We start from the raw sequence: 18,027 nt of genomic DNA, 5'->3' as shown, positions 1-18,027 counted from the left end.
AGGTGGGGGTGAGAACAGGGAGGCGGAGGTGAGAAGAGGGAAGTGGAGGTTAGAACAGGGAGGTGGAGGTGAGAACAGGGAGGCGGAGGTGAGAACAGGGAGGCGGAGGTGAGAAGAGGGTAGTGGAGGTTAGAACAGGGAGGTGGAGGTGGGAACAGGGAGGTGGAGGTGAGAACAGGGAGGTGGAGGCGAGAACAGGGAGGTGGAGGTGAGAACAGGGAGGTGGAGGTGAGAACAGGGAGGTGGAGGTGAGAACAGGGAGGTGGAGATGAGAGCAAGGAGGTAGACATGGGGCCAAGAGGAACAGCAACAGCTGTTGGAGGAAAAAGTGACAGCAGGGTAAAGTGGTCTTCATAGACCTCTGTAAATGCAGGACTTTCTTCATCCGGGTACCTCCTCCATGAGGACCTCCAGTGTTGCACCCAGCAACCTCTCACTCGATTTGCTGAGCCATCCTGAAATATGCCGCTGGATATTAGCTGCGTGAGTGTAGCCCACATAGACTGCTTCACAAAACGTGCATCTAATCAGTGTTTGAGTTAACCTGGGTGGCATCTCCAGGCAAGTTCAAATTATGGAAATCAGCAATTCAGTCGGAAATTGTTAAAACCAGATTTACACACAGGATCCATTTAGTTCCTGTTTTGAAGAAAATAATCCCTTAAGGTATTGAGCAGCAATTACCCAATGGTCATCAGAAGAGAATACAAATGCTCAATGCCTCTTTATAACGCAGCAGCCATTTCTTTGTTCTTGTTTATGACCTACCGTGACATGTGTTTCAAGAGTCAAATCCGACCCTATTGTTATGTTCTGTGTTATGCCGTGATGAATATCAACACAAAACATCAAGTTCTATGATGAGTAAGATCATTTATTAGCAAGGATAACACGTGGAAAGATAACTAACGAATTATAATACAAACGTTAACTAATAAATGATTTCAGTGAATTCTCCTGGAGCTACATCTAGTGTGACTGTCCTCTCACATCACTCACTACCAACTGCCGAATCTCTCAAGTCACATAGTGGATTTCTATCGCTACCTGCTGATCGGAGGTCGCACCGATAACTATATACATTGATAGATAGCTATATACATTGATGTGCACATGCATATCACCACACCTTTCGGCTGATATGTTGTACAGATGTTTGGTAAAATAGGCCTCCACAACAGTGACAGAAGTCAGATTTGGTGGAGTTGTTCCTTTTTTTTTGTTTTTGTTTTCGTCCTTGCCTACGGCTGATGTCTTTGTTGTCCTCCTGCCTGCTTTTTGTTCCCCTTTGGTGGTTGCTCTATATTTGGTTTTGCTTATAATATGTTGGACCTTTTCTGGACTGAACTCTGCCCCTAATAGGCCACCTGATGACATTGTGGAAGAAATGCTTTCACAGATTGGATTAGATTGGATTGGATTGGATTTGTTTATTGTCACGTGTACTGAGGTACAGTGAAAAGTATTTTTCTGCGAGCAGCTCAACAGATCATTAAGTACATGGGAAGAAAAGGGAATAAAAGAAAATACATAATAGAGCAACACAAGGTACACAATGTAACTACATAAGCACCGGCATTGGATGAAGCATACAGGGTGAAGTGTTAATGAGGTCAGTCCATAAGAGGGTCATTTAGGAGTCTGGTGACAGTGGGGAAGAAGCTGTTTTTGAGTCTGTTCGTGCGTTTACTCAGACTTTTGCATCTCCTGCCCGATGGAAGAAGTTGGAAGAGTGAGTAAGCCGGGTGGGGGGGTCTTTGATTATGCTGCCCGCATTCTCCAGGCAGCGGGAGGTGTAGATGGAGTCAATGGATGGGAGGCAGGTTAGTGTGATGGACTGGGCAGTGTTCACGACTCTGAAATTTCTTGCAGTCATGGGCCAAGCAGTTGTCATACCAGGCTGTGATGCAGCCAGATAGGATGCTTTCAATGGTGCATCTGTAAAGGTTGGTAAGGGTTAATGTGAACATGCCGAATTTCCTTAGTTTCCTGAGAAAGTATAGGTGCTGTTGTGCTTTCTTGCTGGTAGCACCGACATGGGTGGACCAGGTCAGATTTTTGGAGATGTGCACCCCTAGGAATTTGAAACTGTTAACCATCTCCACCTTGGCCCCGTTGATCCTGACAGGGGTGTGTACAGTACTTTGCTTCCTGAAGTCAATGACCAGCTCTTTAGTTTTGCTGGCATTGAGGGAGAGATTGTTGTCACTACGCCACTCCACTAGGTTCTCTATATCCCTCTTGTATTCCGACTCGTCGTTATTCGAGATCCAGCCCACTATGGTCGTATCGTCAGCAAACTTGTAGATGGAGTTGGAACCACATATTGCCACGCAGTCGTGTGTGTACAGGGAGTAGAGTAGGGGGCTAAGTACGCAGCCTTATGGGGCCCCGGTATTGAAGACTATTGTGGAGGAGATGTTGCTGTTCATTCTTACTGATTGTGGTCTGTTGGTCAGAAAATCGAGGCTCCAGTTGCAGAGTGGGGAGCCAAGTCCTAGGTTTTGGAGCTTTGATATGAGCTTGGCTGGGATTATGGTGTTGAAGGCGGAGCTGTAGTCAATAAATATGAGTCTGATGTATGAGTCCTTGTTGTCGAGATGCTCTAGGGATGAGTGTAGGGCCAGGGAAATGGTGTCTGCTGTGGACCGGTTGCAACGGTATGCAAATTGCGGTGGATCAAGGCGTTCTGGGAGTGTGGAGGTGATGCGCTTCATGATCAACCTCTCAAAGCACTTCATTATGACTGAAGTCAGGGCCACCGGACGGTAGTCATTGAGACACGTTGCCTGGTTCTTCTTTGGCACCGGTATGATGGTGGTCTTCTTGAAGCAGGTGGGGACCTCGGAGTGGAGCAGGGACAGGTTAAAGATGTCTGCGAACACCTCAGCCAGCTAGTCCGTGCAGGCTCTGAGTGTACAACTAGGGATCCCGTCCGGGCCCGTTGCCTTCCGAGGGTTCACTTTCAGGAAGGCCGATCTGACTTTGGAAGCAGTGATGGTGGGTATGGGTGAGGTATGGGCTGCTGGGGCACTCGCCAGCAGATTGTTGGTTACCTGCTCGAACTGAGCATAGAATGCATTGAGTTCATCGGGGAGGGGTGCGCTGCTGCCGGAGATACTGCTCGGCTTCGCTTTGTAGCCCGTTATGTTGTTTAGTCCTTGCCACAACCGCCGAGAGTCTGTCTGTGACTCTAGCTTGGTTTGATATTCTCTCTTGTATAGATCAGGGTCATCTGACTTGAACGCCTCAGACCTGTCCTTCAGGAGGGAGTCAATCTCACGATTGAGCCACGGTTTCCGGTTGGGGAACGCACGTATTGCTTTCTTTGGCACGCAGTCATCCACACATTTGCTGATGAAGTCTGTGACGGTGGTGGCATACTCATTTAAGTTGGTCACTGAGTTCTTAAATATGGACCAGTCCATTGTCTCTAAGCAGTCACGTAAGAGCTCTTGTGTTTCCTCGGACCAGCACTGCACGACCTTCTTAGCTGGATTCTCCCGCTTGAGTTTCTGCTTGCATGCTGGGGGAAGGAGCGCCATCTTATGGTCTGATTTCCCAAAGTGCGGTCGGGGGATGGAACGGTAGGCGCCCTTGATTTTTGAGTAGCAGTGGCCAAGAGTGTTGTCGCCTCTGGTGGGACAGGAGATGTGCTGGTGGAATTTTGGCAGTACACTCTTGAGGTTGGCCTTGTTGAAGTCTCCGGCCACGATGAATAAGGCCTCTGGATGTTCTGTTTCGTAGTAGTTTATAACTGAGTACAGTTCGTCCAGCGCCTTCCTCACTTCTCCCTGGGGTGGGATGTGGACCACTGTGATAATGGCTGAAGTGAACTCATGTGGAAGATAGTATGGGCGGCACTTCACGGTCAGGTGTTCCAGGTCCGGGGAGCAGTAGGTCCCCAGGGTCGCCACATCCAAACACCAGGAGGAGTTGATGAGGAGGCTCACCCCTCCACTCTTTGCTTTGCCTGATGACGCGGTGCGGTCCACCCGGTGAATTGAGAAGCCTTCAGGTTGTATGGCTGTGGTGAACCACTGTATTAAGGGATGTAAGGTAGGACCTGCACTACAGGTTCGCCGGTATACCCTGCCGGCTGGCACCGCCTACTAAGAACTGTATAAATATGCATGACCTCCAGTGCCCTGCCATTTCGCCAGTTGCAGCAGGAGGCCATGCATCTGACTGTAATAAAGCCACAGTTGTACCCAACTTTAGTCTTTGTGCAATTGATCGTGCATGGGTGGGGGGTGGGGTGTTGGGGTGGAACCTGACGATGCCAGGTCCCTGAGTGAGACAGTATCTTGGCGGCCATCGGGGAACTCAACATAGGCATATTGAGGGTTGGCGTGGAGCAGGTGAACCCTGTCCACCAAGGAGTCCGCCTTGTGGAGTCGGACGGGCCTACGGAGAAGGACCGGTCCTGGAGCTGCGAGCCAAGTCGGGAACGACACCCCGGATGTAGACTTCCTGGGGAAGGTAAAAACACGTTCATGGGGTGTGTTATTAGTGGCGATGCACAATAGTGACCGGATGGAGTGTAGAGCGTGAGAGAGGACCTCCTGCCAGCGAGAGGCTGGGAGGTTCCTGGACCGTAGGGCCAGCTGGACGGCCCTCCAAACCGTCCCATTCTCCCGTTCTACTTGCCCGTTTCCCCGGGGGTTGTAGCTGGTCGTCCTGCTGGAGGCGACACCCCTGCGGAGCAGGAACTGACACAGCTCATCGCTCATGAATGAGGATCCCCTGTCACTGTGGATGTAGGCGGGGAAACCGAACAGAGCAAAGATGGTGCTGAGGGCCTTGATGACGGTGGCAAACGTCATATCGCGGCAAGGGATGGCGAAGGGGAATCTGGAGTACTCATCGACCACACTGCGAATGTACGTGTTACGATTGGTGGAGGGGAGGGGCCCTTTGAAATCCACGCTGAGGCGTTCAAAGGGGCAGGAAGCCTTCACCAGGCACGCACGGTCTGGCCGGTAGAAGTGCGGCTTGCATTCCGCACAGACCTGGCAGTCCCTGGTGACTGTCCTTACCTCCTTGACGGAGTAGGGCAGATTGAGAGCTTTGACCAGATGGTACAATCGAGTGACCCCCAGGTGACAAAGGCTGCCGTGTAGGGCCCGGAGTTGGTCCATTTGTGCGCTGGCACATGTACCTCGGGAGAGAGCGTCTGGGGGCTCGTTGAGTTTACCGGGGCGATACAAAATCTCGTAATTATAGGTGGAGTGCTCGATTCTCCACCGCAAGATTTTACCATTTTTGATCTTGCCCCGCTGTGTGTTATTGAACATGAAGGCTACCGACCGTTGGTCAGTGAGGAAAGTGAATCTCTTACCGGCCAGGTAATGCCTCCAATGCCGCACAGCTTCAACGATAGCTTGGGCCTCCTTTTCGACGGATGAGTGTCGAATTTCAGAGGCATGAAGAGTGCGGGAAAAGAATGCCACGGGTCTGCCTGCCAGGTTTAGAGTGGCGGCAAGGGCGACATCTGAAGCGTCGCTTTCTACTTGGAAAGGCAGTGACTCGTCCACTGCGCGCATCCTGGCCTTGGCGATGTCTGCGCTGATGCGGGCGAAAGCGTGTTGTGCCTCGGCCGCGAGGGGGAATTGGGTGGACTGGATGAGTGGGGGGGAATTGGGTGGACTGGATGAGTGGGCGGGCCTTGTCCGCGTAGTTTGGGACCCACTGGGCGTAGTAGAAAAAGAACCCCAGGCAGCATTTGAGGGCCTTGGGGCAGTGCGGTCGGGGTCGGGCCCGAGAAGTCCGTTTTGGACTACGTAGCCGAGAATGGCTAATCGGGTCGTGCTGAACACATACTTCTCATTGTTATAGGTCAGGTTGAGAAGAGTGGCAGTGCGGAGGAATTTATCGAGGTTGGCATCATGGTCCTGCTAGTCATGGCCGCAGATGGTGACATTATCTAAGTACGGAAAGGTGGCCCGCAAACCGTACTGGTCGACCATTCAGTCCATCTCCCTTTGGAAGATCGAGACCCCATTTGTGACACCGAAAGGGACCCTAAGGAAGTGGTAGAGGCGACCGTCCGCCTCGAAGGCAGTGTATGGATGGTCCGACTTCCAGAAGAGGAGCTGTTGGTCGGCGGATTTCAGGTCAATTGTTGAGAAAACCCGGTACTGCGCAATCTGATTGATCATAGCAGATATGCGTGGGAAGGGGTACGCGTTGAGCTGCCTGTACCGATTGATGGTCTGGCTGTCGTCGACAACCATCCTGTGTTTCTCCCCAGTTTTAACCACTACCACTTGGGCTCTCCAGGGGCTGTTGCTGGCCTCGATAACACCCTCCTTAAGCAGCCGCTGGACTTTGGACCTGATGAAGGTCTTGTCCTGTGTGCTCTACCGTCTGCTCATAGTGGCAATGGGCTTGCAATCCGCAGTTAGATAGGCAAAAAGGGAGGGGGGGATCGACCTTGAGGGTCGCGAGGCCGCAAACGGTAAGGGGGGGTAAGGGCCCGCCGAATTTGAGGGTGAGGCTCTGGAGGTTGCACTGGAAGTCCAGGCCCAATAAGAGTGCAGCGCAGAGATTAGGAAGGACATAGAGGCGGAAGTTACTAAATTCTACGCCCTGGACAGTGAGGGTGACTGTACAGAAACCTCAGTTGGGGCGGAGTGGGATCCGGAGGGTAGGGAGATCCTTTGATTGGCAGGGTGGGCCACGAGGGAGCAGTGCCTTACCGTATCTGTGTGAACGAAGCTTTCGGTTCTCCCAGAGTCCAGCAGGCACGAGGTCGCGTGGCCGTTGATTTTCACCGTCATCGACGCGGTGGCCAGGTTGTGCGGGCGAGATTGGTCCAGCGTCATCGAAGCGAGATGCGGGTAGCCGTCGGATGCTTCAGGTGGCGAGCGTGTGCGGTTCTGATGTTAGGATGTCCGGAGACCCTGTGGGGGACAAGATGGCGGCGCCCATGGTGCGCACATTGCGGGGTCACGACCAGATGGCGGCGCCCATGGGGTGCACGTGGCCGAAGGAGGACAAGATGGCGGTGCCCATTGGTTGCGCATGGCCCTGGGAGGAGAAGATGGCGGCTCCTATTGTGCATCTGGTGTGGGGGAGGGGGCGATAGCGGGCGCGATCGCAGCGACTGCGGCTTTATTACATTCAGATGCGTGGCCTCCTGCTGCAGCTGGAGAAATGGCAGGGCACTGGAGGTCATGCATATTTATACGGTTCTTAGTAGGCGGAGCCAGCCGACAGGGGCTACTGGCGAACCTGTAGTGCAGGTCCTACCTTACATCCCCTAATACAGTGGTTCACCACAATGGCACAGTCCGGTAAGGCGGGTGTGAGCCATATCTTGTGTGAAACAGAGCACACAGCAGTCTCTTACTTCCCTCTGAGAGGTAGGTCTGGCGTTAAGTTCATCCAGCTTGTTTTCGATAGCTTGGACGTTTGCCGGGAGTATGCTGGGGAGAGGGGTCTTGAAACCGTGTTGCTTCAGTCTAACCTGCAGACCGCCGCGTTTCCCTCGCTTCCTCGGTCGGCGGCTGTGGCTGGATGATCCTGGGATCTGATGGGAGAAGTCTGACCTTGTGGAAGGTAGGTGGTTGCGCGTGGCGGGCTCCAGGGCGCTGGCGGGGACCAGGGCGCTGGTTACGTTTCTGGGGGCGCGTCTGTCAGGATTCCGGGCGCTGGTTGAGGAGGAGGGGTTGCTAGGGGCATGTTTGCGATCCGGATGGGTTCCAGCGTACTGCGAGCACGGGAATACCTTGCAGCGCGTTCGGGTCCTCGCGCGGGGTCTCCGTCATTTCAGGAGTCCTGGGTCGTGGGCAGGGGCTTCCTGAGGCAGGTTGGACTGAGTCCCATGGTCTGTTCCCTCCCTGGGCGCTCCTGGGGTCGGTTCTTGAAGTAGGATTTTTCTTACCTCCATCTCCAGGTAGGTCGGGTTGCTGGGCGGGCCTCTCCGGGTCGGGTCACTGGGCGGGTCTCTCGGGGTCAGGTTGGGCTGGGTCTCATCGTCGGGGGTCGGGTCGGAAGCTCCGGGGACTGGGCCGGGAGATCCGGGACTGGCGTCGGTTGTTAGGCCGGGTTGGGAGCTCCGAGGTCCGGGTCGGCTCCAAATCGACGTTGGGGCTTCACTTCCGGTTTGGGCCCGATCCACTTCCAGGTCATGGAGGTCAGGTCGGGTCGGGTCAAACGGTCTCCACTGGCCTCGAAGGAAGTTCAAGCCTGCAAGAAAAGATAAAAGAAAGAGGTTAGTAATAATGTTAATCTTAGAATTAAATTTTAAAAGATTAGAACGAGTATAAGTTAAGTAAAAAGTGGATCTGTTGGGGAGAGCTCGCAGAGAGTCGTCTCGCTCTGGCGCCATCTTCTGGTGTTACAATTGCTGATGCTATCGTTGCTGGCGATGTGAGTGCTGCATGTAACTGGCACTTCACTGCGGGTTAAACAGGCCGGAAGCCAAGGATGTCCAACTGCACCTTGAGTGCCAGTGAAATATGTAGATGCCAGGATTTGATTCCAGTGAGATTGAGCCGTGTGGGAGGGCCTGCACAGCTGTGACTCCTGGGCGGAGAGTGGCTCTGATACGTGGAACAAGTCACACATTGATGGACAGATCATTTCTGTGACAATGTTCTGGGCATGATAACACATTCTCAGGCTTATCCTCCGTTTCTGTTGAGGGACCTGCAAGGGGTGATACAGTGTGTTTGTTTTTTGTGTGAAAATTAGCTGATACAGCTTTGTATTGGTACCAATATTGAATGGTGATGTTTCCTTGTTGTTTAATGGTTAGTGTGATATGTGGAATCTTACGTAGTTGATTTTCAAATCTTTGTTAGTGTTGACCATTTAATAAACAAAATATTCTCAACTCTCCAGTGGCTCCTCGAGGGCACACTTGCCATGTCTCAGATGATGATTAATGCACTACATTTCAAGCAAACTTTGAAGCCTGAACCCTGGAAGCGTCAACATCATTATGGCAAAAAACAAACCACTCGCGACCAAAGGGTAAGTGTGTAGTTCAGGGGAGAGCATCTGAACACGACCTCCTAGATGTTCCCACCAGAGGTCTGGAGTCCAGGAGATCTTGATGTGGCTAGGGGTGAGTGTGCAGGGCAAGGTTTGCCAGCATAACTGGATGGCACTCGGAGAGAAGGTGGGACAGTCATGGTAAGGGGGGGGGGGGCAATAGGGGTGGTGGTGAAGGCAGGCCTGCTCTCAAGATTAACGTGATAGAGGCTTCACATATATCAGGCATAACATGTTTTTAAAGTGAACAGTTGACCATTCCCATCCGCCTAGTTACAGATAGTGACACCCCCAGTGCCTCCACCTGATGTGCCTCAGAAACTGTGTGGTGTCTGGACAATTTTGCCCCAGAAGCCTGTCCACTAATGTCGCCCACCGAGGTGTGTGTCTCTGCGCTGGTGTAAGTTAGGGGTGATAGCTGCAATCTCGATGGTGGTCTCTTCGGAGATCTCCTCTGAGGTTGTCTCTTGGGTGGTGGTGGGGAGTACACGACTCCAGATGGTCAAGCCTCATCAGTTGGAGATCCTGCGATAGAATGATCATGTGGTCAGTGAGAGGAAAGGATCATTTTGCCTGACATGAACTAACCACTTGAGAGAGGTCATCTGTGAGAAGGGACAGTGGATCCTCACCTCTGTCACGCAGGCCAACCTCGCTGCCAGTGACTGCTCTCTCCTCGCTCAACTCCGCGATCTTCAGAGCCCATTCCTCATAGGGGGTGAGATCTCTGGGTCTCCACTCCTCCCGCCTTGGCCTTTTCTCATTTATTATGGGCTACCTCGTCATGCTGCCTGAACCGACAGCTGCAGCCACTGCTTCCCAGGTGGCATTGCTGACCCTGCTGCTGGTCCCCTGATCCCCTTTGGGAAACAGGATGTCCCGCCTCTCATTCACAGTGTCGAAAAGCCTGGCCAGGTCGGCATCGCCACAGCGAGGCATAGGTCTATGCACTACCAGGCTTGTGTGTTGACTGGGGGTAAGTGTTGAGGGAGCGTTTAAAAGCAGCTCCCCCTTGTTAGCGGCAAGCCACTGAGGCTTGAGTCGGGTGAATCAGATGGCGAGACAGCCAGTAATGGTGAGAAGCTCATGAGGCTCATTTTCAGTGCAAATCCTGATAAATACAGACCGCGATTATACCAACGCAGCTGCAGGTGTTGAGGATCATGCCAAACGCTCCCAAAGTGGCACTCGCGATATGTTTCTGCAGAATGGTACCCTTTATGTTTGTGTCTATGCAAATAATTTTTATTGGAAATTTAGCTGGCAACCATGCCAACATGAATTTGCCAACATGAACCATGCCAAACAGAATTTGAGCACGGTTTGGGTGGAATTACCTGATTGTGCCCAGTGTGTAAACTCTACCCGACATAATCTCTGAGAAAATCGATTCATTACATGAGCCAACAAATGCATTTTACCGATAGCTCCAAGATAGATTTTCCACCCATTTATGTTTGAAATGATTGAATTGCAAATCAATAAACAAGTCCTCCAAACCTGCAAATCACAGTAGACGAGTAATCTCATAATAATATCAAATAACTTCAACATAGCAGGCTAAGTCTTGTAAGAAATGTGGTTTTAATTGTTTTGGGCACAACATCCAAGCTAGAGAAAGCAGCAACATTTGAAGATATATAAATATCCATCCTACTAAACGTGCTCAGCCTGGAGGCTCATCTCCAATTTTGCTCACTTCAGAGTGAAGACTATGGAGGCACTCTAAACATTCAGCATGTCCAGATTATTTTTTAATACAAAGAGACAAATTAAACAATTGCAAACATTTATAATGGTTCCTGGGGTACAAAACAGCTGTTGTTTTAAACCATTCCAAATTCTGCTTCCTTCACTCACATTTTGTCCGATATTCATGAAATTATACATGCTGTTAAGCTCCAAGACTCCCATTGAGTTTTAGCTGTTTCGGCCAAAGAATTGTGTGCAATTGCCATCGTAAGTACAAAGCCTAGATTCTAGCTTTAGATCAGAATCTAGTGTATTCATCGATCTATATACAGACATATAATTCAGTGACCATGTCAGTTATTTAAGTCAATTTTTGTTTTCTTGGGAGCTATAATATAGTTGTTATCTTGCCTTTATTGATGCAGGAATGGAATTTTCTTCTCAGCCTCTCTTCAAGGTGTTTATTTAGGCTGTGGCAAGTCAGGTTCTGCAGGTGCTACACACATTTCCTGACCTCAGCCATTTTAATATTTGATCATCGGCAACATTTGTTGGCTCATTAACCGAGCTCGAGGTTCTCCTCATTCCAATAACCATTTCAGCAGGGCCAGTGATGACCGCCTCACGCAGTTAACTGTGGGCAACTTGTTTTTGGCTCGCAAGCAGCAACTCACACCACCTCATTCAGCGCAAAGCCTGATGGTGCCCCCTCTCCTGCAGAAAGTTTCCACCTTCTCCTCATCAACTCCACGATCTCCCCTTCCTCGGGAAAAATCTAGCCTTCTCCAACCAAAATACTTCTCAATTTAAATGTCATGAAAATCAGTAATTTTGCTATGTTCAACTTATCCTGCGTAAGACATGATGACGTGTTTTACCATGTTTTTGAGCCGTGTATATTAATATGATGAGAATAAGCCATTAGCAAGATAGTATGAACCTTTACATTTTAATAATGTATCATTTACCAACACGCAAAAAGCATATTCCAACTTGATACTGAAAATATTGGGGTGGCACAGTAGTACAGTGGTTAGCACAGTTGCTTCACAGTTCCAAGGTCCCAGGTTTGGTTCCCGGCTTCGGTCACTATCTGTGCGGAGTCTGCACGTTCTCCCCGTGCTCCGGTTTCCTCCCACAGTCCAAAGATGTGCAGGTTAGGTGGATTGGCCACGCTAAATTGCCCTTTAATGTCCGAAAAGGTGAGGTGGGGTTACTGGGTGACAGGGATAAGATGGAGATGTGGGCTTAGGTAGGATGCTCTTTTCAAGAGCAGGTGCAGACTCGATGGGCCGAATGGCCTCCTTCTGCATAGTAAATTCTATGTCTATGTCATTCATCTTGCATGACAGTTAACAAATTGAATATGGAGGCAGCCCTCGGCCCACGCACACACCAATCCGCTTCACTCGCTTTCATTTCGGAAAATCAGCAAACATTTTTAAAAAATAAATTTAGTGTATCCAATTCTTCTTTTCCAATTGAGGGGCAATTTAACATGGCCAATTAACCTACCCTGCACATCTTTGGGTTGTGGGGGTGAAACCCACGCAAACACGGGGAGAATGTGCAAACTCCACACGGACAGTGACCCAAAGCCAGGATCGAACCTGGGACCTTGGCGCCGTGAGGCAGCAATGCTAACCACTGTGCCACTGTGCTGCCCTGGCAAAAGTTTTTCTGTCGTGGTTCAAGAGATGTTGGTTCCTGGAAGTCAGGACCCTGAACATTTGATACCAGATGGCTTGAATGCACCAATAATTAATACAATTTGTAAGGGTGGGGGATGACTGGCACGTGGGGCGAATAAGGAAGAAAATGCAAGTTCTGTGTAGGGGTAGAGGACAGGAGTGATTAATGACAAAGGGTGTGGTAATGCAAAAAGTTAAGAAACACAAGATGTGCCTGGAGGAAGTGTAAACGGTTATAGCAGATCCTATACATACACCTGGGAAAATGAAAGCAGTGGTTATGATGATTCGAAGTTGTTGAACTCAATGTTGAGGATGAAAGGCTGCACACTGGCTAATTGAAAGACGAGGTGCTTTTTTTTGAGATTTTACATGCTGACATTTTATACCTTGATGATAAATTCAGTATTGAAACTAATAGTCTGCTAACCTCAGGATAGCAAGTACCTACTGTGTGCAGCAATCCATAATTGTTTCCAAAGATGTTGCATGATTGATTCTTTTAATTTATTGGTACTAATGCCAATGCCTGGATATGGTTCATCAACATTAAAAGAACCACATGTATTCCTTAAGGAAGTGAATACAGATATTTAAGAAAATACATTGAGAATCAGTGTATTACCTATTGTGTTATATAAGCTAACAAATTACAAGGTTTAAGGTATAATGTCACACTCTTCCAAAACATATGGAAATACAGTTAAGATTTTCATCCTCTAGAAACTGTATAAATCAAATATGTTAGGGCAATTTGAATCATGTTCCACGCAAATGCACATGTCCCTTACTTTTCTTCCACTTGATTTTAAAACCTCTTATGGATGTTTTGCTGGATAGCCTTCTGAGCAAAGCAGGTCAGAGCGGTAGCACACTGTATCATGGAGTTTGAGACTCATGTTTAAACCATAAGACTTTCCATAATGTGAGATGCTGAAGTCACAGGGGATGCAGAAAGAAACATTATAAGGGAGATTCAAATTACACAAGACAAACAATCTCACTAGGTACAGAAGTGAATCAGCAAACCTTGGGGCAGGTTGTGGCCTGGTGTATAAGTTAGTGGCCATTGTATGTTATTGGGCAAGAAACCTGTTGAACAAAATGTAAACACCAGTGTAAATAATAATCTTTAATGTCGCAAGTAGGCTTACATCAACACTGCAATGAAGTTACTGTGAAAAACCCCTAGTCGCCACATTCCCGTGCCTGTTCGGGTACATAGAGGGAGAATTCAGAATGTTCAATTCACCTACCAGAACATCTTTCGGGACTTGTGGGAGGAAACCGGAGCACCCGGAGGAAACCCACGCAGACACAGGGAGAACGTGCAGACTCCGCTCAGACAGTGACCCAAGTACATGAATCGAACCTGGGACTCTGGATTTGTGAAGTAACACTGCTATCCACTGTGCCACTATGCTGCCGATACACGAGCTGTAAAAAGTTTATTTTAATGCCAGCTGACCAGAATCATCGAATTATTATCGTGCAGAAAGAGATCATTCAGCCTATTGTGACTGCACTGGGTTTCCGAATGAGCAATTCACTTACTGCCGTGCTCCTGCCTTATCCCCTGAACCCGGCGCAATCTTCTTTTTCAGGTAACAGTTTAATTCCATTTTGAATAATTCAATCAAGTTAGTCAGACACAATAGTGTCTTAACAAATTGTGGTGGAAGGTCCTTGATTAATTTTCTTTCTCTACACGACAGCATGGTAACACAGTGGTTAGCACTGTTGCTTCACAGCTCCAGGGTCCCAAATTCGATTCCCGGCTTGGGTTACTGTCTGTGCGGAGTCTCCCCGTGTCTGCGTGGGTTTCCTCCGGGTGCTCCGGTTTCCTTCCACAGCCCAAAGATGTGCAGGTTAGGTGGATTGGCCCTGATAAATTGCCCATAGTGTCCAAAAAAGGTTAGGTTGTGTTCCTGGGTCACAGGGCTTAAGTAGGGTGGTCTTTCCAAGGGCCGATGCAGACTCGATGGACCGAATGGCCTCCTTCTGCACTGTAAATTCTATGTTTCTATGGAAGGCAGGTTTGACCCACTATGCCATGACCTGAATAGGGCAAGGTGCTGAATTCACCCCAACCGGAATGGGGGAGTGTTGAGGCTGGTGTGCCTTCTGGATTCGTCCCTGGGGTAAAGCACACAGCTGTGTGCACGCATTCCTCTTATCAAGGCCTGAAGGGTGTAGTGGCTGAAACAGGGTTCAGCCTTCTTCTTCTGGTTGCCGGACATCTCTGAGGGTCTCCTGGAGACAGGTGGGCTTGAGAGAGTGAGATGTATGTTCTCGGGTGGTGATTAAATATGGCATCCGGACCTTCAACCCTACCAAGTTATGGAGGGGGGGGGGGCAGACGAATCAGGGCCCGACCCACCAGTTTATTTGGACAGATAGTCAATCACTTGGGCACAATTAATGAGCTCCCAAGTGCAGAATCCGGTGGGGTTTCCTGTCATTCTGAGCACCTGCATGTGTGTCATGGAACATGTCCACCACCGCACTTAGCCTCAAAAACAGAAAATTCCACCAATTAACTATGGTTTTCTGTTCACAGAAATTGCCTTACCAGCTAAATATTTCCTGCATTTTCTACTTTTACATCAGGAACTGTGACATTTTCACAGAACTTCATTAGAGTTTCAAAACTAAGCAAATGAAAGCTAGATTGTCCAATGTGCAAAATCACCTACAATGCACTCAGCAGTAGACATCAAAAGAGCTTATTTCTGGCCTGATTGTGAGTGATTTCTCAAAATAGGACTTCTCCAAAGTGTTGAAAGTTCTGTGGATCAGATTTGGCACTCCCCATTGGTGGGTTTAATTAGCAAGGGCAAAGAATGGATGTCAGTGAGACTGTGCAATGATGTCCTCACCCATGTGCAGCATTACCCAGCCACCTGTCCCCAGAGGCTAGACCAGACTGTCCAACAACCCCAATGAAAAAGATTAGTTACCGGGCCCAGTTTGATGGACAGACAGTCACAGAGCTGTGTCACCTCCTACAGTTGGAGCTGGAGGTAACCTTGACAGGTACAGCATTGCCAGCGTCTGTCAAGATCGCCCTCTTTCTGCGTGTGGTTTCTGTTCAACCACCTAGAGTTTCCCACCCTCCAGGATTGGCCTGGAGTCTCCAGGAATTGAAGGTAATCTCCAGGACACATTGAAAAATGTTACTTTAATAATTTTCTTTGAGCATTTCTATTTACCAGTTATAAATATACTGAAAAGGGGCAGAAAGGCTGTTTGGTTGATAGTCAATGATCACCCAATTGGGCAATGAGTCTTTTTGCTTTCCAGTTGGAGTAGGAAGGTACTGTGTCACAAGGATGGGTGGGTTGGCCGACTAATGGCGGTGAGTAGGGGTAAGTCATGTAATGAAAGCTTCAGGATACATTCAATCATAGTTGACAATCCTCAGGCTACTTCATGGGATATCCACAATATATTCTCCGGGGCCGCTGGCTAGCCACGAAATTTGTGATGACCCGCGTTAGGTCAAAATCGGGATTCGCACTGAGCATCAAACAGGCCACAAGTCTCCTAGCCCACCCTGCCCCATCGGCCATAACAAGTTTCCCGATGTCCCCGGTGAGCTTCCCACCCCTATCCGGTGGGAACATACAGATACCTTATTCGAGCTGTTTAGCGTGTCATTTACAGGCAGGACGCTTGATTCACTTGCCTGCTGAGATACTCCAGCGACCACCACCCCCCAGCTGAGAGTCCCACTGGGGTGAATTGATGCAAGTGCTGAGGAATGTGTACTTGGCAGCTTGCAGTCTGAGGGCTGGCAAGGGGGTAATTACCCTCCCTACAATTGCCTCCAGGGTGCTGAGGGGGGTCCTTCATGGAAGGTAGGGGTCCACTGGGCTTGTGTGGGGCTGGAGTGGCTCAGGTCAGGGGTCCTTCATGGGATGGGGCTTGTTTGGCTGGTCTTCCCATCTGCAGCCTTTAAACCCTATAAACAGTAATTCAGTATCTAAGAATTAAAGTTCTCACATAATAAAGTGAAAGTTTTCTCATGTGCACCCTTAAACCCACTAAACAGTCTGTTAGTATCTCAGAAATCTCTCATAATAAAATGAAAGTGATCCCATCTGCACCTCTAAACCCTTTAATCAGTCTGACAGTGTGTCAAGTGAAAGATCTGTGCGATGAAGGGAAAGACATTCACTTCAAAGCGGTGGAAACGTTTGACGTGGTTTTCTCACAGTCAATTTCATTGCCCTTTAAAGTATTGAAGACTCTGTGTATACTCAAAAGGCTAAAAGGTTTGAACTGCATTGTTTACATTCAATTGCACACGCCATTGTCTCCTAAAATCTTTTTCCTTGACAGGTTGAGGTAGTTTCAAAGGGGGATTATGATAGTTTATTTATATAGCGCTGCAGGGATCCATTATCTAAGGGGAGGAGCTGATATTCCAATCACAGTTTTGTTTTTACAAGACTGCCTCTTTGTCCTCAAGTGGAAGGAGCAGCTGACTGTTCAAAGGGTTTAAAGGCTGCAGGTGGTGAGAGAAGCCAAACGAGTCTCATCCTAGAAAATATCCTTGACCTGAACACCTCCAGTCCAGCACAAGTTCGCCTGACCTCCACCTCCCATGAAGGACCCCGCTCTGCACTCTGGAAGCAATTGTAGGGAGAGTGCCACCCCTTGGACTCCAAAGTGCTAGGTATTGTCAAGCAGTGGTGCCTGAAGGGGGGATATTGAGGGGGGCTGCAGGGGTACTGAGGAGGTGAGGGGGGAATGAAGGGGGGCTGAAGGGGGATTGGTAGATGGGCAGGGCTGAATGGCGGATGAAGGGGGATACTGACGGGGGGGAATGCCACTGATCCAGGGAGGAGGGGGGGCTGCAGAAGGAATTTGAGATTGGGGTGCCCTTTAAACAGGGAAGCCCGCTCTGTGAGATGCAGGGCCTGTCAGAGAGATTAGGTCCTGCCCCTCTCAGTTCCAACGTGGACCCTGGTGTGCCATGGAATGGCACTGAAAATCCGTTTGAGGCAAAACATTTTCAAAGTGCCATTGCATGGCACGTCGGTGTCAATCCTAGCTCCGGCGGGAATCTCTCTAGATCAGGAGAATCACAGCCAAGGACACCCCAACCTGTTCCAGTTAAAATTCACCTGAGAAACAACCTCCTAAAAATTTGAATATAAGAAATCTCACATCCTTTTGAGGATCTTTCACTTTACAAGGCTTTCACTTCAACTTTAAAGTATCAACTCATCTAAGAAACTACAGGGTGGCCACAAAAGAGACATTGTGAAGGTATGTTATCTTCATCTGTGTATAATCTTTATATGTGTGAGAATATGTGTGAGACGAATGAGTGAAGCGTTCTGTTAAATGCACGGTAAATGGGTGATAATCCTTACTTTTAAACTCACAAAAAGCTTGGTGCTAGAATTATTTAATTGGGGCAGTCAGAAAATACTCACCTCTTATACACAAACATATTGATCACAGCAGTAAAAGGAAACACATAAGTGCTGTCAGTGACACTGCTCTCTGTTTATGGCTCTAATTTGGAAGGTAGTAAGACAAAAATTGCAATACAAAAGATTTGTTGCTAAAGTTGCAATCCTTCCAATTGTGAAGTAGACCTTGATTTGCTTGGCCAGTGCACATGATC

The sequence above is a fragment of the Scyliorhinus torazame genome, chromosome 21, assembly GCF_047496885.1.
Source record: "Scyliorhinus torazame isolate Kashiwa2021f chromosome 21, sScyTor2.1, whole genome shotgun sequence".
Taxonomy (NCBI): domain Eukaryota; kingdom Metazoa; phylum Chordata; class Chondrichthyes; order Carcharhiniformes; family Scyliorhinidae; genus Scyliorhinus; species Scyliorhinus torazame.
Note: the sequence above shows the minus strand (reverse complement) of the source record.